This window comes from Anomaloglossus baeobatrachus, chromosome 12 (assembly GCF_048569485.1).
Source record: "Anomaloglossus baeobatrachus isolate aAnoBae1 chromosome 12, aAnoBae1.hap1, whole genome shotgun sequence".
Classification (NCBI taxonomy): Eukaryota; Metazoa; Chordata; class Amphibia; order Anura; family Aromobatidae; genus Anomaloglossus; species Anomaloglossus baeobatrachus.
Window position 1 is genome coordinate 38,926,975 of NC_134364.1, and position 26,940 is coordinate 38,953,914.

Genomic DNA, 26,940 nt, shown 5'->3' on the forward strand with positions numbered 1-26,940 from the left:
GTCGCCGGACAGGTAAGTATGTGTGACGGCTGTGGGCGATGTTGTGCGGCACGGGCAGCGATTTGCCCGTGTCGCGCAACAGATGGGGGCGGGTACCCACACTAGCGATATCGGGACCGATATCGCAGTGTGCAAAGTAGCCTTTAGACAATATGTGACGTGTTCAATATATATAGTACGTTCCCTGCTGCACGGTGTGGGCTCCTGATGAGCCGTGTGCTGCACTGCGCTCGGTGACCACCAGAGGGCCCCTGCACCGTTTCCGCCGCCCCGGGCCCCGTGCAGGGACGGCTCTGCCTCTCGGTAGGACGCGGGCGGACGTCGCTCGGTGGCAGCAGTCGGATTTCAGTCAGAGCCGCGTCTGCATGAGAGGGGACGCCGGGGAGGTGTGTGTTTGTTGCCATGGTAACCCATACCGCCCTCAGTACCGCCTGTCGCCATTTTGGCCAATAAGAAGTCTCGCGAGAATCAGCCGCAGGGGCTCAGTGCGGGCGGGGAGTAACTTTGTTCTCAACTTGTGTGATCGGAGAACGGAGAACGGAGTCTGTGCTGTGTGGAAAGGGAGAGGCCGCCCGGAATATCGGGGTCTGCGCGCCCCAGGATTGCGCAGGGCGGGCTGCGGGCGGCGTGTGCTCACAGAACCCGGCTGGATTATTGTGTGGACGGAGCGCAGACGGCGGGAGGAGCGGAGACAGGAGCCAAGGTAATGTCTGCGGCACCGACGGGAGACAGCGGAGGACCGGCGGCGGCTCCATCACAGGGCACCGATACACGGCACCGATACACAGCATCACACAGGGCACCCACCATCACAGGGCACCGATACACAGCATCACACAGGGCACCCACCATCACAGGGCACCGATACACAGCATCACACAGGGCACCCACCATCACAGGGCACCGATACACAGCACCGATACACAGCATCACACAGGGCACCCCCCATCACAGGGCACCGATACACAGCATCACACAGGGCACCCACCATCACAGGGCACCGATACACAGCACCGATACACAGCATCACACAGGGCACCCCCCATCACAGGGCACCGATACACAGCACCGATACACAGCATCACACAGGGCACCCCCCATCACAGGGCACCGATACACAGCATCACACAGGGCACCCCCCATCACAGGGCACCGATACACAGCATCACACAGGGCACCCCCCATCACAGGGCACCGATACACAGCATCACACAGGGCACCCACCATCACAGGGCACCGATACACAGCATCACACAGGGCACCCACCATCACAGGGCACCGATACACGGCACTGATACACAGCATCACACAGGGCACCCCCCATCACAGGGCACCGATACACAGCATCACACAGGGCACCCCCCATCACAGGGCACCGATACACAGCATCACACAGGGCACCCACCATCACAGGGCACCGATACACAGCATCACACAGGGCACCCACCATCACAGGGCACCGATACACAGCATCACACAGGGCACCCACCATCACAGGGCACCGATACACAGCATCACACAGGGCACCCCCCATCACAGGGCACCGATACACGGCACTGATACACAGCATCACACAGGGCACCCCCCATCACAGGGCACCGATACACAGCATCACACAGGGCACCCCCCATCACAGGGCACCGATACACAGCATCACACAGGGCACCCACCATCACAGGGCACCGATACACAGGATCACACAGGGCACCCCCCATCACAGGGCACCGATACACAGCATCACACAGGGCACCCCCCATCACAGGGCACCGATACACAGCATCACACAGGGCACCCACCATCACAGGGCACCGATACACAGCATCACACAGGGCACCCACCATCACAGGGCACCGATACACAGCATCACACAGGGCACCCACCATCACAGGGCACCGATACACAGCATCACACAGGGCACCCACCATCACAGGGCACCGATACACAGCATCACACAGGGCACCCCCCATCACAGGGCACCGATACACAGCATCACACAGGGCACCCACCATCACAGGGCACCGATACACAGCATCACACAGGGCACCCCCCATCACAGGGCACCGATACACAGCATCACACAGGGCACCCACCATCACAGGGCACCGATACACAGCATCACACAGGGCACCCCCCATCACAGGGCACCGATACACAGCATCACACAGGGCACCCACCCTCACAGGGCACCGATACACAGCATCACACAGGGCACCCACCATCACAGGGCACCGATACACAGGATCACACAGGGCACCCCCCATCACAGGGCACCGATACACAGCATCACACAGGGCACCCACCATCACAGGGCACCGATACACAGCATCACACAGGGCACCCACCATCACAGGGCACCGATACACAGGATCACACAGGGCACCCCCCATCACAGGGCACCGATACACAGCATCACACAGGGCACCCACCATCACAGGGCACCGATACACAGCATCACACAGGGCACCCACCATCACAGGGCACCGATACACGGCATCACACAGGGCACCCACCATCACAGGGCACCGATACACAGCACCGATACACAGCATCACACAGGGCACCCACCATCACAGGGCACCGATACACAGCATCACACAGGGCACCCACCATCACAGGGCACCGATACACGGCACTGATACACAGCATCACACAGGGCACCCCCCATCACAGGGCACTGATACACAGCATCACACAGGGCACCCCCCATCACAGGGCACTGATACACAGCATCACACAGGGCACCCACCATCACAGGGCACTGATACACAGCATCACACAGGGCACCCACCATCACAGGGCACTGATACACAGCATCACACAGGGCACCCCCCATCACAGGGCACTGATACACAGCATCACACAGGGCACCCACCATCACAGGGCACCGATACACAGCATCACACAGGGCACCCACCATCACAGGGCACCGATACACAGCATCACACAGGGCACCCACCATCACAGGGCACCGATACACGGCACCGATACACAGCATCACACAGGGCACCCCCATCACAGGGCACCGATACACAGCACCGATACACAGCATCACACAGGGCACCCACCATCACAGGGCACCGATACACAGCATCACACAGGGCACCCCCCATCACAGGGCACCGATACACAGCACCGATACACAGCATCACACAGGGCACCCACCATCACAGGGCACCGATACACAGCATCACACAGGGCACCCACCATCACAGGGCACCGATACACAGCATCACACAGGGCACCCACCATCACAGGGCACCGATACACAGCATCACACAGGGCACCCACCATCACAGGGCACTGATACACAGCATCACACAGGGCACCCCCCATCACAGGGCACCGATACCAGGGCTGTGGAGTCGGAGTCGGAGTCGTGGAGTCGGAGTCGGAGCTCATTTTGGTGGAGTCGGAGTCGGAGTCGGTATAAAATGCACCGACTCCGACTCCTAAAATATATAATAAATTGGGGACAGGAGTGCAATGCAGAATGTGCTGAATATTTTACTAAATAATAACATTTAGTATAATGCTTATATTTAAGTGAAAAATGTATTGTAGTACAATGTGAACATCAGACATTTAATTGTTTTTATGATACAATAATCAAGATATTTGGATAGAACATAAAATATTTATTGGAATACAACTTTAGAACACAAAAAACTAATAAATTGTAAATATGTAAAATATAATATATATATATATATATATATATATATATATATATATATATATATATATACAGTGTATATACACACACAAGATATATATGTAATCTACTGTATATTACATAGTGTATTACATATTTACAATTTATTACAGTTTTTTGTGTTCTAAAGTTGTATTCCAATAAATATATTTTATGTTCTATCCAAATATCTTGATTATTGTATCATAAAAATTATTAAATGTCTGATGTTCACATACACATATTCATGTACTACAATAAATTTTTCACCTAACTATAAGCAATATATGTAGGAGTCGGAGTCGGAGCCGGAGTCGGAGTCGGTGCAAGAGAATTTGAGGAGTCGGAGTCGAAGGTTTGGCTTACCGACTCCACAGCCCTGACCGATACAGCATCACACAGGGCACCCACCATCACAGGGCACCGATACACGGCACTGATACACAGCATCACACAGGGCACCCCCCATCACAGGGCACCGATACACGGCACTGATACACAGCATCACACAGGGCACCCCCCATCACAGGGCACCGATACACAGCATCACACAGGGCACCCACCATCACAGGGCAGGCACCCACCATCACAGGGCACCGATACACGGCATGACACAAGGCACCGATACACGGCACTGATACACAGCATCACACAGGGCACCCACCATCACAGGGCACCGATACACAGCACCGATACACAGCATCACACAGGGCACCCACCATCACAAGGCACCGATACACGGCACTGATACACAGCATCACACAGGGCACCCACCATCACAGGGCACCGATACACAGCATCACACAGGGCACCCACCATCATAGGGCAGGCACCCACCATCACAGGGCACCGATACACGGCACTGATACACAGCATCACACAGGGCACCCACCATCACAGGGCACCAATACACAGCATCACACAGGGCACCCACCATCACAGGGCAGGCACCCACCATCACAGGGTACCGATACACGGCACTGATACACAGCATCACACAGGGCACCCCCCATCACAGGGCACCGATACACAGCATCACACAGGGCACCCACCATCACAGGGCACCGATACACAGGGCACCCACCATCACAGGGCATCGATACACGGTATCACACAATATAGATACACAGCTGGCAAACATCCATATTCATCATCATGGTACACAGCACCCCCCATCCTACACTGCGCCTATCATACATAGCAATAGTATTTCAATTGCCCCAATCATACAGTGCACCCAGAGCACAGTACAGTGGACAGTGCACCAATCATACACTGCACATACAGCACCCCATCACACACAGCACTGGCATACAGCACCCCATCACACACAGCACTGGCATACAGCACCCCATCACACACGGCACTGGCATACAGCACCCCATCACACATGGCACTGGCATACAGCACCCCATCACACATGGCACTGGCATACAGCACCCCATCACACATGGCACTGGCATACAGCACCCCATCACACACACGGCACTGGCATACAGCACCCCATCACACACACGGCACTGGCATACAGCACCCCCATCACACACACGGCACTGGCATACAGCACCCCCATCACACACACGGCACTGGCATACAGCACCCCCATCACACACACGGCACTGGCATACAGCACCCCCATCACACACACGGCACTGGCATACAGCACCCCCATCACACACACGGCACTGGCATACAGCACCCCCATCACACACACGGCACTGGCATACAGCACCCCATCACACACACGGCACTGGCATACAGCACCCCATCACACACACGGCACTGGCATACAGCACCCCATCACACACACGGCACTGGCATACAGCACCCCATCACACACACGGCACTGGCATACAGCACCCCATCACACACACGGCACTGGCATACAGCACCCCATCACACACACGGCACTGGCATACAGCACCCCATCACACACACGGCACTGGCATACAGCACCCCATCACACACACGGCACTGGCATACAGCACCCCATCACACACACGGCACTGGCATACAGCACCCCATCACACACACGGCACTGGCATACAGCACCCCATCACACACACGGCACTGGCATACAGCACCCCCATCACACACACGGCACTGGCATACAGCACCCCCATCACACGCACGGCACTGGCATACAGCACCCCCATCACACGCACGGCACTGGCATACAGCACCCCCATCACACGCACGGCACTGGCATACAGCACCCCATCACACGCACGGCACTGGCATACAGCACCCCATCACACGCACGGCACTGGCATACAGCACCCCATCACACGCACGGCACTGGCATACAGCACCCCATCACACGCACGGCACTGGCATACAGCACCCCATCACACGCACGGCACTGGCATACAGCACCCCCATCACACGCACGGCACTGGCATACAGCACCCCCATCACACGCACGGCACTGGCATACAGCACCCCCATCACACGCACGGCACTGGCATACAGCACCCCCATCACACGCACGGCACTGGCATACAGCACCCCCATCACACGCACGGCACTGGCATACAGCACCCCCATCACACGCACGGCACTGGCATACAGCACCCGCATCACACGCACGGCACTGGCATACAGCACCCCCATCACACGCACGGCACTGGCATACAGCACCCCCATCACACGCACGGCACTGGCATACAGCACCCCCATCACACGCACGGCACTGGCATACAGCACCCCCATCACACGCACGGCACTGGCATACAGCACCCCCATCACACGCACGGCACTGGCATACAGCACCCCCATCACACGCACGGCACTGGCATACAGCACCCCCATCACACGCACGGCACTGGCATACAGCACCCCCATCACACGCACGGCACTGGCATACAGCACCCCCATCACACGCACGGCACTGGCATACAGCACCCCCATCACACGCACGGCACTGGCATACAGCACCCCCATCACACGCACGGCACTGGCATACAGCACCCCCATCACACGCACGGCACTGGCATACAGCACCCCCATCACACGCACGGCACTGGCATACAGCACCCCCATCACACGCACGGCACTGGCATACAGCACCCCATCACACGCACGGCACTGGCATACAGCACCCCCATCACACGCACGGCACTGGCATACAGCACCCCCATCACACGCACGGCACTGGCATACAGCACCCCCATCACACGCACGGCACTGGCACACCACAGAAATCTTCACACCCTGCTGCAGACGACCACATCCTTCATGCACAGTGTGGTATGACCAGTCTTGCTGTACTTGGTGGTGACTGGTGACACACAACGCTTTGATTATACAAGCTTTTATTTTCTGATTACAGCGGGGTGCCCCGTTATACTGCAGCCACCACCAAACTGCGCTCGCTGTGCAGCGCGACAATCCTTGCAGCGTAACGCCCAGTCACCACTTATGTAATTATATGATGGGCACTATTGCCCACTGTGCCACCCAACACCCCTCCCTGACCAGTGTGAGACCATTTTTGAATATAAAAGTGATTAGTATTACTACTAGTATTAGAACACCATGCCACACATCAGCCCTTTACGGCTGGTGGGGCCGCGCTGCCTGGCCCTTTACGGCTGGTGGGGCCGCGCTGCCTGGCCCTTTACGGCTGGTGGGGCCGCGCTGCCTGGCCCTTTACGGCTGGTGGGGCCGCGCTGCCTGGCCCTTTACGGCTGGTGGGGCCGCGCTGCCTGGCCCTTTACGGCTGGTGGGGCCGCGCTGCCTGGCCCTTTACGGCTGGTGGGGCCGCGCTGCCTGGCCCTTTACGGCTGGTGGGGCCGCGCTGCCTGGCCCTTTACGGCTGGTGGGGCCGCGCTGCCTGGCCCTTTACGGCTGGTGGGGCCGCGCTGCCTGGCCCTTTACGGCTGGTGGGGCCGCGCTGCCTGGCCCTTTACGGCTGGTGGGGCCGCGCTGCCTGGCCCTTTACGGCTGGTGGGGCCGCGCTGCCTGGCCCTTTACGGCTGGTGGGGCCGCGCTGCCTGGCCCTTTACCTCAAAATGTGCAAAATATGACGTTTAGCTTTTGCTACATAGACAGCGAACATCACCCCTCACTGCACAGCATACCCGACTCACCTGGCACTGTGTCCTCTCCCCATCAGGTTTTGCACTTAACCTTTGTACCATACATACCAGTGCTCCTGTACTACTGCAGGTGTAAGACCCCCTGGGACTGGCATGATACCCCTTCCTCAGAACCATCTCCGCACTAATAACACCCATGAGCGGGCACCTTCCCGCTGTAGACATATGGGTGCCCGCAGCTGCTGAGGGGCTCTCCTGAGCGTTCCCGGCGCGGTAACTTCTGGCTTTGTGTGTCTGTGCCGCTAAGCTCATTCACAGCTGTGTTACACTGAGTAGTTGTCACAGGCCGGTGATTTATGGCATTCTTCTGGCCACCAGCAATCTTTCAGCACTTTCCTCCACATACACAGCTCTGTTTTCTCCATCTCCACACATGCATGTGCTGCATACACATCTTCCACCCACATTCTTCTTCTTTTTTTATGCTGTATTATACAGAAAATGCATTTTATACCACTTCTGTCGGCATTAGTGACATCATCAAGTCTTTGATGATGTCATCACTGTCAGTTGATGGGACCAGGCAGGTTTCCAAAGCTAAGCCCTTAGGGAGTAAGTAGATGGACATCTATCCTTGCTGGTAGTCCTTCATCAGCTACAATGGCCGCCACCGGTATTCCCAGCAGCAGAGGCTTCCAGTGACTGAGGAAGGTGTCAGGCTTTTGGGTTTATACAAATGATCATGATTGTATAGAACTGTAATGCTGTGCCCATAATACACTATTAGTCCATACCGAACAGTTGTATGCCTCCACAATAGGGTCTCCATGTGCCGCCATATACTCGTTATGTATATTCATGCTATCTTTCGTGCTGCAGGTTTAAAGGTACAATTGAGAGGGTTTGCCTATATATACCTCCTGACTGATGTTGTGTATTTTTGTGGATATTTATTCATAGAACAGCATAGCCAGCTCTTCTATACAGCAAGAAAAAGAAACTATGCCAATGTATACAAACCAGACACGTTTCCAATAGGGGGCACTTGTAAAGTGGGATCTGAGGAAGATTCCTAGAAATCATTGCACCCTTAATAACAACCTGTCACTTGCTCAAAAATATTCAGCTAAATGCGCTGTGAAAATCCCTGATCTCCACCTATTCCGCCGCTCTTTTCGTTTTTGCTCTGCGTCGCTTTATTGCAGAGATTTTCACATTTGCTTTTGGGGAGCAGTATGTGAAATCTCAGTTTTGCAGTCCAACTGGGCGTTTTTTCTCTGGGGGTCTGTGCTTTCATGCGTTCCCTCCTTGGTGCTTCCAATCACAGCTCCGCAGTGTCTGAGACTAAAGGTACCGTCACACTAAGCAACTTACCAGCGATCCCAACAACGATAGGGATCGCTGGTAAGTTGCTAGGAGGTTGCTGGTGAGATGTCACACTGCGACGCTCCAGCAATCCCACCAGCAACCTGACCTGGCAGGGATCGCTGGAGCGTGGCTACACGAGTTGCTGGTGAGCTCACCAGCAACCAGTGACAAGCCCCCAGCGCCGCATGGAAGATGCTGCGCTTGGTAACTAAGGTAAATATCGGGTAACCAACCCGATATTTACCTTGGTTACCACCGCACGCAGCTACACGTGCAGAGAGCAGCGAGCAGCGCACACTGAGCGCTGGCTCCCTGCTCTCCTAGTTACAGCACACATCGGGTTAATTACCCAATGTGTGCTGCAGCTAAATGTGCACAGAGCAGGGAGCAGCGCACACTGCTTAGCGCTGGCTCCCTGCTCTCCTAGTTACAGCACACATCGGGTTAATTAACCCGATGTGTGCTGCAGCTAAATGTGCACAGAGCAGGGAGCCGCGCACACTGCTTAGCACTGGCTCCCTGCTCTCCTAGTTACAGCACACATCGGGTTAATTAACCCGATGTGTGCTGCAGCTAAATGTGCACAGAGCAGGGAGCAGCGCACAATGCTTAGCGCTGGCTCCCTGCTCTCCTAGCTACAGCACACATCGGGTTAATTAACCCGATGTGTGCTGCAGCTAAATGTGCACAGAGCAGGGAGCAGCGCACAATGCTTAGCGCTGGCTCCTTGCTCTCCTAGTTACAGCACACATCGGGTTAATTAACCCGATGTGTGCTGCAGCTACATGTGCACAGAGCAGGAGCCGGCACTGACAGTGAGAGCGGAGGAGGCTGGTAACCAATGTAAACATCGGGTAACCAAGGACAGGGCTTCTTGGTTACCCGATGTTTACATTGGTTACCATCCTCCGCAGAAGCCGGCTCCTGCTGCCTGCACATTTAGTTGTTGCTCTGTTGCTGTCACACACAGCGATGTGTGCTTCACAGCAGGACAGCAACAACTAAAAAATGGCCCAGGACATTCAGCAACAACCAACGACCTCACAGCAGGGGCCAGGTTGTTGCTGGATGTCACACACAGCAACATCGCTAGCAACGTAACAAAAGTTGTTCGTTAGCAGCGATGTTGCTAGCGATGTTGCTTAGTGTGACGGGGCCTTAAGAGACTGTTAGATCAGTTGTTTAGCTATTATGTTATTGGCGGTCTACCCCCCCCCCCCACTCGAGAAGACTCTAAAGAAACATCCGGTTGGACTGCAAGCAGAGATTTCACATTCTGCGCTCCCGTTAAAATGTGAATATCTCTGTAGTCAAGTGACGTAGCGCAAAACGGAAAAGAGCTCTGGAATCGTGGGAGCACCGGGATTTTTACAAGGCTTTTATTTGTGCAAGTGACATATCCTCTTTTTAAATATTTTTATTTTAGTTTTCTCGGTTATAACACCGGTGCTGAAATTCCATAAAAGATGACAATAGCCAGATTTTTTATTCTATTAGTCTGACTACAAGAACTCGTTTAGATATCAAAAATAAAAAGGTGGGTGCCAGCAACATTTTGGATGTGTTTTGAGAGACCTTGGTATATACTTTGTATACACTGTGTACTATTCTAGTGTTTCTTGCGACGTTCCGGGGTCTGGGCCATTTCTGTTTTAGGCAGCAGATGCCTGACATAGTCCAGCAGCGGAGATTTTTTGAACACTGCGTTGTCTGTAGCCGTCGTAGGAAATCGGCATAATGGCTTTTACTTATTAAGTCTGGAATCCACATTATGACGCGTGTGAGTTAGACTGTAGCGCACGCAGAAGCGGGATCGTCCCGTTTTCCCATGTAATCCGCGTCCATGACCTCGGCTGTGTAACCGCTGTCGCAAATGATAGTGAGCGCTGGTCAGGGTGATTGTATTGAAGTGAACATGCTAAGAGCCACTTATTGTGAGTCTTTTCTGCCTGGTATCGCATAACATGCGAGCTTTAGGGAGATGTCATTAATCATTCAGCCTTCCATAGTACAACACCTTCTTTGTGCTGTATTCACCACTTACTGAAATGTACAGAAAAGAAAGCTGAAAGCTTCAACATATAGACGACTATAAAGCGAACAGTCGCCCGCCGTGACCCGCCATTGTAACTGGAAATTGGCGATAAGAGTAGCAGCTATCTAGTGAAATGATCTTCTGGAATATCGGTGGGGACCACACAGATAAGGTGACTATCCGCCAAACCTTTTTGTTTTCTGCAAAACCGGCAAACTGACTGTGTTAGCGTGTCCTGACTGTTCCCCGATCAATGACGTTGAGTAAAATAAGGGTCAAGCAGTCAAATTTCAACGCCACTTCCCTTTTGGTTCTTACAACCGGTTTAGGATTACCGTTGTAAAATCGGGCTGGCCACCTCCACAAATTGCAGAAGTGACTAGTTCTATGTCTATCCACATCCCGGACAGTATATACCAACCTGTACAAGGCTGACATTGGCCACTTTGCCAAGTTAATGAAACCCTACAAATGCCAGGAGTAGTGCAGTTAGTGCAAATTGGTTCGAAGAATTCGGCCATGGGCCATTTCCATAATCTGCGGCCTCTGGATGGAAGCTCTGAGAACCATCAGTTACCCAACCGGTTGGCATGCGCTGCTCTTCTTTTGATTAGCCGGTCTGGCCCAACGCTATCATTACGGAGTGAGGTCATGCCGGGCCGACTTATAAAAAGAAGAAATCCGGATGCCATCAGGTAAGTGGTGGCTCTCAGGGCCACAGTTCACTGCGAATCGATGTGCACCATCTCTACTCCTGACTTGGTGGCCGGTGTCACTCTGGCCTGAGGCTAAGTTCACACGGAGTTTTTTTTTTCTCAGGAGTTAAAAAATCAAAAAACTTCAAGCAGGGGTTTTGAAGGATGTGGTTTTGAGGAGTTATTTTCCTGAAGAGTTTTTCATCCTTTTCTTCGCACTCTACCTAATTTTGTGAGTTTTCCACTGCTTCGAAGAAGCGACGTGCACTTTCTTGTTTTCCTCTGGAGACTTTCGAATACTTTTCAGAAGAAGATAAAAAAAGACTCAAAAGTTTTCATATGAATAGCAAAAGTCAATTTCCTATACAAATGAATTGGAAGAGTTTTCCAGTAGGTTTTAGGCTCTGTGCGCACTGGGAAACGGAATTTTCTTGAGAAAATTCCGCATGCTCTCAAAGATTACCGCACCCGCGGTAAAAAAACCGCGGGAAACCGCACCCGAAAACCGCATGCGGTTTGCTGCGGTTTTACCGCGGTATTGTTCGCAGTATTGCCGCGGTTTTGCCGCGTGCTGGTTGGGATGTGCTTTATTGCATTCAATGCAATAAAGCACATTGAAGAAAAAAAAAAAATACATTTAATTCTGATAGTAGATAGACAGAAGAATAGATAGAGGGATAGATAGATAGACAGACGGATAGATAGAGGGATAGATAGAGGACAGATCGCTGCATTTCCCACGGTCGGCAGTGAGTTCACATTACCGGCCGTGGGAAATGACCGGTAATTACCTCTGCTGTCTGCTGCATTCAGCCTGTGTCTGTGACAGTCGCGGCTGGATGTCAGCAGTGCAGGACGTCGGAGCCGGAGCTGTGGATTATGCAGGACCCTGTGGATTACGCCGGAGCTTTGTTTGGGGGGGTTAATAAAATGGTGAACGAGGCTTGTTGGTTTTATTTAAAATAAAGGATTTTTCGGTGTCTGTGTTTTTTTTCACTTTACTTACGGGTTGATCATGTCAGCTGTCACATAGACGCTGCCATGATCAAGCCTGGGGTTAATGGCGGTGGTCCCCCATCACCATTAACCCCTTGTATTACCTTGCCACCACTGCTACACGGTGGCAAGAAGAGCCGAGGACACGCCGGTGCTGCCGCATAATGCATGTGACAGTGCCGGGGCAGCTGCGGCTGATATTCTCGGCTGCCGGAGGGGGAGTGAGGCGGGGGACATTACCCCTGCCCCTCTCCCTCCCCAGCCTGAGAATACCGGGCCGCCGCTGTGTGCTTACCTCGGCTGGAAGGTAAATATGCAGCGGAGCCCACGTTCTTTGTTTTCTATATTTCCGTTTTCTTTCTATGTGTGTTTTGTGTGTCTGTGTCTATGTGTGTTCTATGTCTGTGATGTGTGTTCTGTGTCTGTGATATGTGTGTGTTTACTCTCTGCACGGCTTCCTCTTCCTGTAATGACATCACTTCCCTGCAAAACCGCAGACAGGCGATGCACATTACCGGAGGTAAACCGCGAAATACCGCAGGGAATAACGCAGGAAAACGCAGTGAACCGCACAGAATTTGCTGCCTGCGTTATTCCCTGCGGGATTTCATGATTAACATTGAGTCAATGGAGTGAAATCCCGCAGCGATGTGCGGAAAAGAAGTGACATGCACTTGTTTTTGCTGCGGGATTCCCGCAGCAAAACATGCAGCTGTCAAATTCCGCCCAGTGCGCACAGGATTTTTTTTCTCCATAGGATTTGCTGGTGATTCACTGCAGAGATGTTATGAACATTTTCTGCAGCGAAACATGCAGCAAATCCGCGGAAAATCCGCGGCAAACTCCGGTAAGGCTATGTGCGCACTTACCGGATTTTGCCGCGGATTTGCTGCATGTTTCGCTGCAGAAAATGTTCATAACATCTCTGCAGTGAATCACCAGCAAATCCTATGGAGAAAAAAAATCCTGTGCGCACTGGGCGGAATTTGACAGCTGCATGTTTTGCTGCGGGAATCCCGCAGCAAAAACAAGTGCATGTCACTTCTTTTCCGCACATCGCTGCGGGATTTCACTCCATTGACTCAATGTTAATCATGAAATCCCGCAGGGAATAACGCAGGCAGCAAATTCTGTGCGGTTCACTGCGTTTTCCTGCGTTATTCCCTGCGGTATTTCGCGGTTTACCTCCGGTAATGTGCATCGCTTGTCTGCGGTTTTGCAGGGAAGTGATGTCATTACAGGAAGAGGAAGCGGAGCAGAGTAAACACACACACACATCACAGACATAGAACACATAGACACAGACACATAGAACACACATAGAAAGAAAACGGAAATATAGGGAAAAAAGAACGTGGGCTCCGCTGCATATTTACCTTCCAGCCGATGTAAGCACACAGCGGCGGCCCGGTATTCTCAGGCTGGGGAGGGAGAGGGGCAGGGGTAATGTCCCCCGCCTCACTCCCCCTCCCGCAGCCGAGAATATCAGCCGCAGCTGCCCCGGCACTGTCGCATGCAATATGCGGCACTACCGGAGAGTCCTCGGCTCTTCTTGCCACTGTGTAGCAGTGGTGGCAAGGTAATACAAGGGGTTAATGTTGGTGGGGGATCACCGCCATTAACCCCAGGCTTGATCATGGCAGCGTCTATGTGACAGCTGACATGATCAACCCGTAAGTAAAGTGAATAAAACACACACCGAAAAATCTTTTATTTTAAATAAAACCAACAAGCCTCGTTCACCATTTTATTAACCCCTCCCAAACAAAGCTCCGACGTAATCCACAGGGTCCTGCATAATCCACAGCTCCGGCTCAGACGTCCTGCACTGCTGACATCCAGCCGCGACTGTCAGACACAGGCTGAATGCAGCAGACAGCAGAGGTAATTACCGGTCATTTCCCACGGCCGGTAATGTGAACTCACTGCCGACCGTGGGAAATGCAGCGATCTGTCCTCTGTCTATCCCTCTGTCTATCCCTCTGTCTATCCCTCTGTCTATCCCTCTGTCTATCCCTCTGTCTATCCCTCTGTCTATCCCTCTGTCTATCCCTCTGTCTATCCCTCTGTCTATCCCTCTGTCTATCCCTCTGTCTATCCCTCTGTCTATCCCTCTGTCTATCCCTCTGTCTATCCCTCTGTCTATCCCTCTGTCTATCCCTCTGTCTATCCCTCTGTCTATCCCTCTGTCTATCCCTCTGTCTATCCCTCTGTCTATCCCTCATCAGAATTAAATGTATTTTTTTTTTTTCTTCAATGTGCTTTATTGCATTGAATGCAATAAAGCACATCCCAACCCGCACGCGGCAAAACCGCGGCAATACCGCGGTAAAACCGCGGCAAACCGCATGCGGTTTTCGGGTGCGGTTTCCCCGCGGTTTTTTACCGCGGGTGCGGTAATCTTTGAGAGCATGCGGAATTTACGCAAGGAAATTTCATTTCCCAGTGCGCACAGAGCCTAAGTGCGCACATAGCCTTAAGGAGGGGTGTCTGCTCAAACACCTGGGAAAAAAACTCAGTGTGAACATGGCCTTGGCCTGGTTTCAAGCATGGACAATTCTTCAATTGAAAGTCCTGACCCTATTGTCACATCTCACTATGTGCGCTGTCTTTTTCATATATGCTTATAAAAAAGTTGGCTCAGGTTAGGAGACCCGGTCGCCCGATTTTCCATGTCTCATGGACGAGATTTTAATTAAATCCTTTCCACATGCTGTGAAAACTCCTACACCAGCGAGGCCTTTCCGCTTGTGCTCTACCTAGGGCGGACTCTGTGCTATACCCACAACAGATCCTGCGCGACATCCGTGGATAATGCAGCCACTAATTTGGCGCAGGATTTCTGCACTGAGTATTATTATTATTAATTATTATAGCGCCATTCATTCCATGGCGCTTTACAAGTGAAAAGGGTATACATAAAAACAAGTACAACAATCCTGAACATTACAAAAACAAACAGGTACAGGAGGAGAGAGGACCCTGCCCACGACTGCTCAGTCTACAAGGGATGGGTGAGGGTACAATAGGTGAGGACAGAGCTGGTTGCGCAGTGGTGTACTGGTCTGAGGGTTATTGCAGGTTGTAGGCTTGAGAGGTAGGTCTTCAGGTTCCTTTTGAAGATGAGTCTGACATATTGGGGTAGAGCGTTCCAGAGTATGGGGGAGGCACAGGAGAAATCTTGTATACGATTGTGGTAAGAGGGTATAAGAGAGGAGTAGAGAAGGAGACCTTGAGATTAAGAGGTTGCATGCAGGTAGGTACCAGGAGACTAGGTCACAGATGTAGGGAGGAGACAGGTGTGGATGGCTTTGTGTGTCATGGTTAATGTTTTGAACTGGAGTCTTTGGGCAATGAGAAGCCAGTGAAGAAATTAGCAGAGAGGGGAGGCCAGGGATATCGAGGGGACAGGTGGATTAATCGGGCCACAGAGTTTAGGATCGATTTGGAGAGGTGCAAGAGTGTTGGAGGGGAGGCCACAGAGCAGGAGGTTGCAGTAGTCGAGGCGGGAGATGATGAGGGCATGCACTAATGTTTTTGCTGATTCTTGGTTAAGGAAAGCACGGATCCGGGAGATATTTTGAGTTGTAGTCGGCAGGAGGTGGAGGGCTTGGATGTGTGGCTTGAGTACGGTAAGTCTTTTGTGGCCGTATCCTCATAAGGCTGTAATGTTCTGGTCTAGAGACCAGGGCCGATCCATCCGTCCATTGCGGTCTGTACTCGGATTATGTTCACGGATGACTGAGTCTTTCTTTAAGCTTTTATTTCTACTAGATGAAAAAATGCATGCAAAACTGCACCAAATCTGTGTGAACAAGGCCAAAGTATTTATTTTTTCTTTTTCCGTATCAGTACTGGCAATTTATTATTTTTATTTTGTGTCTTGGAGACAGCAATTCTTATACCGGCTTTTATTCTAGGAAATTACTTAGTGAAGCCACATGGTCTTTTTTATGGTCCTCTTTTCATAGGTGTGAACTTGCCTTTAGGGCTAAGGAGGCTTTAATCTGTCAATTAGCATTTGCCAGTGGACTTGTAATAAAAGCCTGGACCCTTTGAACTATTGTTTATCTCCTCAGGCCATCCTTGGAATAGTATGTGTCCCTGACTAAATATACACAATTTCCATATAAATATAACTGCCGGACGGGGAATGTTTTCTGGCCATCCCACTGCTCAGAATTGACTTATTTTTGGAGATCTTCGGCCAGTCCCAGAACCGATGTGGCCAACGTGCTTCTAAATTTGCCACAAGCACCTAGATTGATGGATGAAGGGTCACTGAAAACATCAGTGAGACCAGGATTGTGTGTAAGGATGGGGTCTGTGAGCTGTCCGTTATCTCAACTTGAGGGCAATTTTTAATCTCTAAATCACATCGAAATTGGACGTCATTGTTTTTGTTTTTTTTTTTTCTTTTTCTGTTTGTTTTTGAAGACAAACCTTGCCCAAAAAAATGGATATATGAAGATGCTGATAAATTCAGATGGGTACATGTTCTATCCGCAAAAAAACCCAGACATGTAGGGCCTTACTGAATTTCCAACAAAAAAACCCCCTGATTTTTACCACCATCAAAAAAACACACATTTCTGCTATGGAGCCCTATGATTTCTATGTGCGCCTCTGGCTGGAGATAAGTCACAGCAATCTGTGTCCCGTAGCCACTTTTCCATATTTCCGCACCGAAATAAAAAGGCACGATCGTCCGAGCCTACATGTTTATTGTGAAGCTCGAAGGAATTACTTGGCCCACTGATTGTTATTGTGCATGGGCGTGTTCCTAAAGGTGTCCCTGAGTGGGGAACCCTTTATTTTTGTGCATGGGCGTGTTCCTAAAGATGTCCCTGAGTGGGGAACCCTTTATTTTTGTGCATGGGCGTGTTCCTAAAGGTGTCCCTGAGTGGGGAACCCTTTATTTTTGTGCATGGGCGTGTTCCTAAAGATGTCCCTGAGTGGGGAACCCTTTATTTTTGTGCATGGGCGTGTTCCTAAAGATGTCCCTGAGTGGGGAACCCTTTATTTTTGTGCATGGGCGTGTTCCTAAAGGTGTCCCTGAGTGGGGAACCCTTTATTTTTGTGCATGGGCGTGTTCCTAAAGGTGTCCCTGAGTGGGGAACCCTTTATTTTTGTGCATGGGCGTGTTCCTAAAGGTGTCCCTGAGTGGGGAACCCTTTATTTTTGTGCATGGGCGTGTTCCTAAAGGTGTCCCTGAGTGGGGAACCCTTTATTTTTGTGCATGGGCGTGTTCCTAAAGGTGTCCCTGAGTGGGGAACCCTTTATTTTTGTGCATGGGCGTGTTCCTAAAGGTGTCCCTGAGTGAAGAACCCTTCATTTTTGTGTGTGGTCACATTCCTAAAGGCGTCCCTGAATGGGGAACCTTTCTGTCAACATCCGGTTGTATGAGATCAGTAGAGCTGGTCTTGATGGTGTTCTTCAGCTGATATCTCTTGCTCGATTTGACATCTGGCACCTCGGAAATTGTTTTGCCTGTTGAGAAGCCATGCTTCATCACACCCAATGTCCAATCTGTGTAAAAAATAAAAAAAATTCTATCATCCTGTTGTGGCATCATGTGGTGAAGACGGAGAGCGTTAAGTCTTCCGTGCCAGGTATGACATAGGTACAACAGGACCTAAGAGGACCACGTGCTATGGGCACCCGATCAGTGAGACGCCCTCTTCTTTACGTGACCGCTTGGTTTGTGTTCTCCAAGCTCTTCAGGATAACTAATACATTATTTTGTGGCTGTGACTCGTCCTTGCTGACTGTTTCTAGCTCTCCAGACTCAACCAACTAGGTCAAACGCTGTCATCCAGGCTATAGATTGTCATGTGTTTTTAGGCTAAAGGCCAGTACGGCCAACCTGCCCCCGACAACATACTGTTTAGCGCACTGGCACAGAAGCTGCCGGCGGTGTGCGGGGAATGATGAGCAGATGACAGATCCAATATAGTTGTAATGACAGTCCCAGCCATCCTGCCTTTCCCAGCAGGGCATCCTGAGGAGAGTAGTTCTCCAGCAGCTGGAGAGACGGAACGTGCAAATGCTTATTTCCTCCAGTCGCACGCTGGGGGTTTTTGGGTTCATTTTAAAAAGGATCTCTCTCCTCTAATTTCCCCGCGGTGTTGTAATGTAATGTTTTGGATGGAATATACAATGCTCCAGCGATTTACACCGACATTTGTAAAGACTGCAGCTTAAACAAAGGGTAAGCGGGGCTGTGAGCGAGCGGAGGAACAAAGAGGCAGAAGGTGTGGGCTGAGACAAGTGGTGGGGACAATCGCTGTCCACAGCCAGGACATTCCTCAGACCAGAAATAATTTTTTTTATTTTTAATTCCAAGTTGGAAACTGACTTCACGGGGGCAGCGGACAATCCTGTTTAACCTTCCATCGTCTTAAAGCACCTCTCTAGCGTATTGTTTTTTTCAGTGCTTTAAATCCAAGCCCCCTGTCATATACTTGCCTTCCGGCGGCTTCACCTTTTACAGACGCTGCTCCGGTCCCGCGACGCCCTAATGTACCTGTAACATCTGACTGGCTAGAAGTCAAACGTTACATTACAAGCTCTCAATAAAAGTCTATGAGAGCCAGAATGAGGCTCCCATAGACTTGTTTTGAGTTGTGACTTTCGGCTCCATGAAACACTGGAACTGCCAACATACACATCATCACAGAGCGACCGGAGCATCGGTGATAGAAGATGAAGACAATGGAGGGTGAGTATAAGATAGGAGCAGGGGGGTTAGATTTAAAGCACCACTTCAGCAGAGCAAAAAAACACAGGAGTGGTGCTTTAAATTTTATTTACATTGTATTTATTATTAAAAGGGTTTTTCAAGATAAGAAAAACCATGGCTGCTTGCTTACAAAAAATGTTGCCCCACCCCCCCTTCCTGTACATTGTGCCTGGTATTGCAGCTTTGACAAAAAGGAGTTAGGTGCAGTACCATACATAACCTGTGAGCAGGTGTGGCGCTGCCTGCAGAAAACGGCAGCACAAAAAGTTGTAATTTACTATCCTTTACATTATTAAATCTGATCCTGGGAGGTGCAGAAGACTTTCACATATATACAGTGGGCCACCATTACTGAGATCACTGTATGGGAGCATGTGCACCTTTTTTTTATTTATTTATTTATTTATTTTTTTTTTAACAGTTTTCCAGTGGAATCCACTCTAGAAAACACTGATTTTTGGAGTTTTTTTTTTTTTCTTTTAGCGAACCTTCTCCAAAAGAAAACCACTTAAATAAAAATGTGAACATACCTGTAAGATCCATTTACACTGCAGGATTATCATGAATGAGCGTTCCTGGGATTCACAGATATTGTTCTCGGCAGCACATTGTTCTATGTAAACAGGACTTGTGCTGCCGAGGAGCTCTGAAGCGCGATCTACCTGTCTGGAGGCCTATTAAAGAACCGCCAATTGGCATACATGTTGACGGTTATTTACCCCTGTGCATTACACCATATAAATGGACCCTAATAGCTGTGAGACCTTCCATTTGAGCCCCATCTATTTAAAAGTATAGAACCGCCTTTATTGGTGGCCATATCTTATCGCTCATTTGTGGGGACAGAGTAGTGCTGATATAAGTGTATTCTCAGTTAACACTACTAAGTCATCCCAAAGGTTTTGCATTCTGGTTTAAATGAGAACTGTGCTTAAAGGGAGTCTGTCGACACAAAATGACCGTCCAAACCAAGCACCGGTTCAAAATGGCGCTTCCTACCTTCGTTTTTTCCATCTATCTACGTCCTCCTCTGGCTGCTGTGAATAAAGGAAGACCAGGGCGGATATAGATGGAGAACAAGTAGGTGGGAAGGTGCACTGAAGTTCTTTGCCACACCAAGGGTGCACCGTGGCACTTGTGCTTGGCCGCACCAAGGGTGCACCGTGGCACTTGTGCTTGGCCACACCAAGGGTGCACCGTGGCACTTGTGCTTGGCCGCACCAAGGGTGCACCGTGGCACTTGTGCTTGGCCGCACCGAGGGTGCACCGTGGCACTTGTGCTTGGCCGCACCGAGGGTGCACCGCGGCACTTGTGCTTGGCCGCACCGAGGGTGCACCGCGGCACTTGTGCTTGGCCGCACCGAGGGTGCACCGCGGCACTTGTGCTTGGCCGCACCGAGGGTGCACCGCGGCACTTGTGCTTGGCCGCACCCAGGGTGCACCGCGGCACTTGTGCTTGGCCGCACCCAGGGTGCACCGCGGCACTTGTGCTTGGCCGCACCCAGGGTGCACCGCGGCACTTGTGCTTGGCCGCACCCAGGGTGCACCGCGGCACTTGTGCTTGGCCGCACCCAGGGTGCACCGTGGCACTTGTGCTTGGCCGCACCCAGGGTGCACCGTGGCACTTGTGCTTGGCCGCACCCAGGGTGCACCTCGGCACTTGTGCTTGGCCGCACCCAGGGTGCACCTCGGCACTTGTGCTTGGCCGCACCCAGGGTGCACCGCGGCACTTGTGCTTGGCTTGAACATTCAACATCATGATGGTGACAATTGTGCAGCCGTGGTAAAGTCATCTCATGTCTGAGTGGTCCTGTTGAGACGTCTGTATTTGTCATTTCTTTGTACCTGGAGCCTTTGCTTCCTAACATGTTAGGTTATGCTTTGAACTCGATTGACTTACGTCTACTTAAACCTTAAACACTATGAAACCATGTACGGTGGTGGACTTGGATTGAGGGGCCGCTCCCCAGAGGCTGAGTTTACAGTTTCTTTTCCTTCCATACATATTTAGTTGTACTTCCCTTTGTAATATTTAGGTTAATGGTGCCGTACTGGCAGAGCGGGGTCCCTTGTGTGTCCTTTTTCTCCGTTCCTGAAGGGTTTGTTACTGGGGTCATTGTTGAGCTTCCTGTATTAAGTGCACAATCTGTTTGATGTAACGTGACTCTATTAACACTTCCGTAGGCAAAAATGAAGCTCACGCTTCGCTAACAGAACAACGTAATGTCACACATAATGTAGAAATGGAGGAATGCAGCGCCCTGAAGAATAAAACCAAAGAGTAGGAAGAAACAAGTGCTGATATCATACAGGCATGTAACCTGCATGGCGTGTACTTCACCGGTATACATCTCTGATTTTTGCGAATGTGAACACAAAGTTTCACACGGCGGACATAGGCTCTCATGTTTAAGAATATTACTGCAAAGGGGGCTCTTTGCTCCCAACGGATGACCATCTCTTAAAGAAGACCACCTATTTATGCTGACCAGATATTCCTCATCAGATATGCATACTTACAATTTTCATTCACCCTCGGATAGGATTAATGTGCCTGACAGGCGCTTCTGTTTTACTTTCATTTCTCCCGCCTCACCAGATTTTCAGGAAATCCCCGCTTTCCAGGTAGTCTCCTGGCTCTAGCTGCTGTGTGAAACCTGATACCATAGTTGGTCTGCAGAGCTTCAGGAGGGCAGATATATCTGTGCTGTCTTCTCAGGCTCATTGTTCCTGAAAACATCACACTTTATATGGTTGCTTTTGCTCTTTGCTCTGCAAATGTGTTTTTTTTTTTTTCTGGAGAAACTTCAGGATCTAATTCTGAATGAATAATTGTGTGTAATATTATTTTAGGTGCCAAATTTTTCTCTTTTTAATAACAGTTATGTGTTATTACTGGGGGCTATTTGGTGGGAGTTTTGAAATGTGTGTATTTCAGAGTTATTACTTTTATGTGAGTAAATGGGTTTGTTTTGCACGTGATAATGTGTAGTCTCTTTTATTACATCCCTATGAAGGTCTCTGATCACTTTTAGATCACTGAAATTGCAAAAATTAGATATTATAAGTATTTTTCTAGCTTGCGCCTGACAGGCACATTATTCCCAAACTCGTTATTAAAGCTATTGTTCCCACCAGAGGGTTAAAGGGAGTCGGACAGTATAAATTGAGCACATAACCTGGTAGGGAATATAGCCCCTATTAAAATTGCACTTTTAAGGTTCTAATCACCAGCTCCATTGTGATGTTTAATAAAGTATGCTAATTATCGTGCTCGGTGCACCCTTGGTGTGACCAAGAGGCGCTGCTCTGCCCAGTGGTTTTGCATGACCTTGACTTCCTCACTAGTGATTGACTGCGCTGGTTTGCCTAAGCTTTTTCTGCAAACATTGCTTGTTCCAGGCAAACAAGTGGTGTCAATCATCAGTAAGGGAGGTGGGGACATGCCAGACAAGTGGGCGGAGCTGTGTACAGAGCTTCTTGACCACATCAAGGGTGCACCGAGCAGTCTAATTAGTGTAAATGAATATCTTCCGTTTCTGCAAAACCAAGGCAGTGAATAGAACATTAAAGGGGTGGGTCACCCATATTTTTTTATTGCCTAGAACGATATTATATTGAGAAACAATGTTTCTCTCAAATACCTTGTGTTGTCAATAGTGCCTGTGAGAGGCGCTATTGCAGACCGCTGTTCCCCGTCCAGTGACGTACCCGTCCAATGCTGCCTCGTCACATCCGTGTAGCCGGCTACAGTCTTCCAGACTCTGAGCTGTGAGCGGTGTTTCACTGCTGTCACAGCCCATTTGCCCTCCCTCCTCCCTCCTAGCACAGCGCGGCGTGTCTCCTGCTCCCCCTCCCTCCTCCCTCCTCGCAGAACGCTGCAAGCAAGAGACGTGCTAGGAGGTAGGAGGGAGCAGATGGGCTCAGAATGCAGCCGGCTGCACGGATGTGACGAGGCAGCATTGGACGGGTACGTCACTGGACGGGGAGCAGCGGTCTGCAATAGCGCCTCTCACAGGCACTATTGACAACACAAGGTATTTGAGAGAAACATTGTTTCTCAATATAATATTGATCTAGACCATAAAAAATATGGGTGAATCACCCCTTTAAAGGTGCGATTTCTAGAGGTGCTATATCCCCTACAAGGATATGGTGTCATTATGGGGTGTCGACTCTTCTTAAGAAGGGTACCTCTATAGAAGACGTCATTTCAAAGCAATTTTGAGTGTTCATCTCTATAGTAAGGCACCCCATACACAGTCTCCTGAGGCTTCTCACCATGTGTATGTTGGCCTCCCAATCTGTCAGGGTATGAAAAGGATTGGGCATATAGCTACTCCACTCTGCCTGATCAAAACATACAAAATATCAGATATCAACTTCTTTACTGAAGAGACAACTTGCAAACACTCAGATGAGTGTTCATGTATATAGGGGTGTCAGGAGAGAGAGTATTGGACAAATAAGCTATCTCGTTTGTTCGGGCTCTTTTAAGATCTTCTCCAACAACCATGGCACGGTGTAGGCTTAGGCTCCCGTCCATCTCTGCTGGTGTGTGCTCCTTATGGCTTCATAGTAGTAATTACTAAAGTGTTACAATTTCATTTTACGATCTTTTGACAGATGGGACCTGTCACCAGTCTGTGTGATGCCATTTAGAACAAGGAGAAGATAGTTCTATATCTTTCTTTATTATATCTGGCGCTGCGTAGCCCTGTTTTTATTTTTACACTTTATGGCTCTGAATGGGACATTTTAATTGCGTTTTATGTCATCTGATTATAGGAATGTGCTTTCCAGGACTCCGGCCGTGATTTGTGTTGTTTACCACCATTGGTTCAGCTTATCACGCGCTGCAGGGTTTGTATAATGGTCCCAACAATGATGGGAAACTGGTGGTTTTCAGTGCCCGCGCTTTTCCCTTCTATAGTTTACATGTTTGCTTTGTGTCGTTCTCACATGAATCCAGAAGTCACACATCCTTTATAGAAAACCTATATCTCAGGATGGCCTACTACAGGGAAACCACTAGGAAACGCCGTCCTTATACCTTTATAAGCAGGGTTACACATTATGGTTTGGGTGCACGATTATTAAATGCGTCATCAGAAATGAGCTATGATTTAAAACAAGTTTTATTTACTCAACATATTATTTAAGTTAGTTTTTTTATCATTTGCTATATTATTATATTTAATCTTAATAATGTATAATTATGTAATTTTTTTTTTTTTACTACAAGAACTGAACCTCATGCTAGATTGAAACTTCCTGCTCTCTAGAGGTCATTTTTCAGCAGTTGTCTTATCATAGACAGGATTACACTTATTTATAGGGTAGCGCGGTGGCTCGGTGGTTAGCACTGCACAGTGGTTAGCATGGTGGTTTAATGGCTACCATAGTACAGTGGACAGCACTTTGGCTCAGTACTTAGCACTGGACAGTGGGCAGTGCGGTGGCTCAGTGGTTAGCACTGTACAGTGGTGTCTTGCTAAATTCTTCTAAAAGGGGGCTGAAAGCCCGTACTTACGAAGCGCTCACTGATATCCTAATCAGGCACAAATGCTAAGATTCTTTATAGCAAGATATTATATATTTTAATAGCACATGAATAATCAATGGTACATAGGCATTAGCACTACTTTATAGTTATAGAATCTTTTATACAATAACAGAAATATGCATCAGCATTACCGTATGTTGCAGCACTCCTTTCTCATTGGAGGGACTCGATTAGTGAGAAGGAAGACAACCCGGCCTCTGCATCACACTGCGTCTCGAACGCAGCTTTTCGACTGCGTTCTGAGACGCACATGCAGTGACTTACACGCTGCGTAATAGAACGCAACGTGGGCACATAGCCTGAGACTATCACAGAGCAGGTGCATTTATACGGAGACTAGATTACACACAGGGGATTATATTTATCATCATCAGTCATTTAGGACAACCTTGGATCATTCAGAGATCCTCAATGAACTTCTGGAGTGAGTTTGCTGCACTGGAAGTAAAGGGGATGAATAATATTGCACGCCCCAATTTTCAGTTTATTATTTTTTTTACTAAAGTTTAAAATAAGCAATAAATTTCGTTCAACTTCACAATTGTGCCCCACTTGTTGTTGATTCTTCACCATAACATTAAATTGTTTTATCTTTATGTTTGAAGCCTGAAATGTGGGAAAAGGTTGTAAAATTCAAGGGGGCCGAATACTTTCGCAAGGCACTGTAAATAAATAGATTCCACAGGATCCACCATTCATGGTAGGTAATGATCAAAGCTCACCTCCTCCTCCTCCCTCCCTGCACAATGACCCCTGCAGAGGTCACAGAACATGCCTAGAAAATTCTCCCACAGTCGTTGGACATGTCTAGACGTGTAGCTGCTGTAAATCATGCCTCTTAGTCTGGTTAACTCCAGCAACATGGCAGCCTCCATAATCTCGTACTTAAATCAGTGTAGAGTAGTGAAATGGGGTTCACCATACCACTGGGATCTACTGGATCCGATTTTTGCTCTCTGATGGGTAGAAAATGGTAAAATGCACAAAAGTATACGACGTGAACCTTCTAGTGAGACCCATCAGGCATGTCTGATATTGGAAGCAATGACTCTAATGTGGACTGAACCTATCGGAGGATATGGTTTTATGTTGGCAAACATCTTTGTTTCTTTATTTTTCCGGTTGATTTACACGGTTGAGTAAAGCTTTGTGTGTTGAAACCTTCTCAGAAAATATTGCATAACTACCATAATCCTTTTTTGGCAGTATTTCTCCTGCGTCTAATACGGTATTAAGCATAAAGCCTAAGATTTCAGATTAGGTGGTAATGATTACTATAGAGGCGTGAGGACTCAGAACTTGGCTCTAGGGACCTAATGGCCCATTAACGAGCACCAATCTACTATATGCAGATTGATCAGCGCCCTTTGCTGACCAGTTGACCCACGCCGCCAAAAAACAGTTGCCATCAGATTGATCGTTATTCTAATCCTGTTTACTCTATAAAGTATGGGATTAATCGTTCTATCTTGCATAACATTTGATCTCCATTCTGATGACACTTTGCCAAGTTCAAAGGCCAAGTGTGATCTAAGGCGGGTCGTGTGACACGATGGAAACTTGTTCTGGTTGACTGAACTTGATCTCAAATTGTTAAAGCTACTGTATGTTCACGTCACGTTTTTTCAACTTGTCCATTGGGACTTTGGTCTGAGGATCGGAAAAACCAGGATTCGGACATTTTAGGTTGACAAGACCATTGGCTGTAATGTTGCAGTCGGAGTCCCTTTCGGACATCATTTCCAAGAGCATTTGCCTATTTTAGTTGAGCACCAAAATGTGATCATCTGTGTTTTGGTGCCTACCT

The 26,940-nt window shown here is 49.5% G+C and overlaps 1 protein-coding gene across 5 annotated transcripts in view; it reads left to right on the forward strand.

Annotated features, from left to right (window-relative positions):
* Nucleotides 1-376: 376 nt before the first annotated feature.
* Nucleotides 377-26,940, forward strand: part of SIPA1L1 (signal induced proliferation associated 1 like 1) — a 280,267-nt gene continuing 253,703 nt past the window's right edge. For 3 of the 5 annotated variants that reach the window (XM_075330229.1, XM_075330230.1, XM_075330228.1), the window contains exon 1: nt 378-703. The gene's annotated coding sequence lies outside the window, so the exon portion shown is untranslated. Of the gene's footprint in view, nt 704-26,940 lie in introns of all 5 variants that reach the window. The other 2 variants (XM_075330226.1, XM_075330227.1) reach the window with 1 other exon arrangement.